Genomic DNA, 2,624 nt, shown 5'->3' with positions numbered 1-2,624 from the left:
GTAAATGAAGAAAATATCTAATAAAATAAGTTTTAAAAAAAAAAGAATGAGCCTCTGCTGCCCCTGTGTGGCACGTCCAGTTATTGCCGTATCACACAGAAAGCCAAAAGATTATCATTCGTTTTACCCTTAAGTTGTAGATCAGCTTTTACTGCTGGCCCCAAACCCAACTCTACACTTTCTTATTTAGGTTTCTTCGCTTTTAGGTCTGGTGATTAAATCTATCTCTGTTTCCTTCAGAAGCTGGGGAGCCCCTTTGTGGGCAGGAACCTGTTTTGTGAAGACATTTTGTAGACTACAAAGTGCCTCCCTCGTCCACAGACTCCTCTTTTTTTGTTGTTTTTGGTTGTTTTTTTTGTTGTTGTTGTTCGTTTGTTTTTTGTTTTTTGTTGTTGCTGTTGTTTTTCGAGACAGGGTTTCTCTGTGTAGCCCTGGCTGTCCTGGAACTCACTCTGTAGACCAGGCTGGCTTCGAACTCAGAAATCCACCTGCCTCCGCCTCCCAAGTGCTGGGATTAAAGGCGTGCGCCACTACTACCCAGCTCACAGACTCCTCTTATGCTATGTATTTATGATACATCACGTAATGTGAATGACAGGTCATTATCCCCTGGGGCCTGGTGGACGGTGAGAGAGAACCATGGCTATAAACCATAGGGAGGGCCTGGGGAGAGAGCCCAGTTGGTAAAATCCTTGCCGCATAAACGTGAGGACCTGAGTTCTGATCCCCAGTTCCCAGGTAAAATCTGGACGTGGTAGCAAGTATTTAAAACGCCAGCCTTGAGGGTCAGGGGTGACCAGAGACTGAAAGATCCCTGATGCTTACTGGCTGGTCCATCTATCCTAATGGCTGAGTGTTAGAATCAGTGAGAGAGCCTGTCTTAGGGTTTTACTGCTGTGAACAGATACCAGACCTAGGCTGCTCTTATAAAAACAACATATCATTGGGGCTGACTTGCAGGTTCAGAGATTCAGTCCATTATCATCAAGGCGGAACACGGCAGTGTCCAGGCAGGCATGGTGCAGGAGTTGAGAGTTCGACATCTTCATCTGGAGGCTGCTAGAAGAAGACTGGCTTCTAGGCAGCTAGGATGAGGGTCTTAAAGCCCATGCCCACAGTGACATACCTACTCCAACAAGGCCACACCTACTCCAGCAAACCCATATCTTCAAATAGTGCCACTCCCTGGGCCAAGCATATTTAAGCCACCATAGACCCTGTCTCAAAAAGTCAGGTATAGAGTAAGGAAGGCCCCCAATGTTGGCCTCTGATCCACTCATGCACTTGTACACACATGTACACACATGTACGTACGTACGTAACACACACACACACACACATATACACACACACAACTATGGGAAGACTGTAGTTGGTGCAGGAGAAGGAAGGGGTATGCTATGAGGAACGAGTCAGAAGTCTGCTAAGGAAGGAGTTTGGGTCTCAGCTATAGCTCGCCACAGAGAGGAGGGCAGGCCAGAGGCACTCTCACAAGCTGACACAGTGGGGGAGGCAGGTGTCATGATCTAGACTGTTCCAGGTTCCTGTACGCCGCATAAGGGCATGGTGCATTGGGTTGGAGAAGAGTCCAGAATCACAGGCTAAGTAAGAATGTGAAGGCTCTTGAGTGTGCCGAGAAGGATGGGCACGGGCCACCCAGCTAGAGAACGTCTTCACAGACAGACCCAAGAGCCAGAAGCTGCGTTGCTCTCGTCTGGACCATTTTCTATACGTACAGAGAGGTGACATTCGGGGATCTGGACTTGCCATACCTAACAATAGCTCTCCAAACACTTCCATGGCACTGGCATATGAAGTATATGCCACCGACAAGAAGAGTCCCACGCACCAGCAACGTGATGGCTGGTTCTCCGGCACCCATTGTAAGATGTGGCTTTGTTCATAGGCCTGGATAAGCAAAAGGTTCCCGGTGAAATGAAGCTTGTCGGAATGAAGGGTGAGAATGAGTTTGGATGGGAAACTGTCATGCTGCTAAAGACACATTTAAAAGTTTATAATTAAGAATGTGGGAGAAGAACAAGCCTTCAGATCATAAATATATCTGAAAGTTACCCGCTCAGATAGATAGCTTCTGCCTTTGTCCAGTGTCTGTGACTGATAACGCAGCACACAGTATGGGTACACTAAAAACAGGAACGGTCTCTCTTCTGGCTTACAGGTTTAAGCCAGAGTCAAAGAGCCACAGCCAGTGGTAGCTTCTTTGTTGCTGGCAGGGTCCCCAGGTGGCTCTGGGCAGCACGTGCAAGAGACCAGGAATGTACTTGTATCTGAATGTCTCCCATGGTCTCTCTGTCTTCTTAGATCACCACTCACTCATCACTGGGCTCTGTCCTGATGCCCTCTCCTAACCAGAATATCGACCCCCTGTGCTGCCATTGTATAGCAATTTTCTCTGTCTGGAAGTATTCCATCCTGGTGAAGACCCAGGAAGTTCAAAGGGAGCTCGTTAAGACTCTGGAAGTAAAACAACTCAAAAGTCTCAAAAAAGTCCCTAAAACTTAACACAGCTCTTCTTTAGTCAGCAGTAAGGATGGCTGGGGTGGGGGTGGAGGCACTCTTCGACCTGTCAGGCTGCCTACAAGTCATGTGGAGATCTCCTGGGT

Source organism: Mus pahari, chromosome 7 (genome assembly GCF_900095145.1).
Source record: "Mus pahari chromosome 7, PAHARI_EIJ_v1.1, whole genome shotgun sequence".
NCBI classification, from domain to species: Eukaryota; Metazoa; Chordata; class Mammalia; order Rodentia; family Muridae; genus Mus; species Mus pahari.
The sequence above is the reverse complement of the archived record's forward strand: the minus strand, read 5'-3'. Positions refer to the sequence as shown.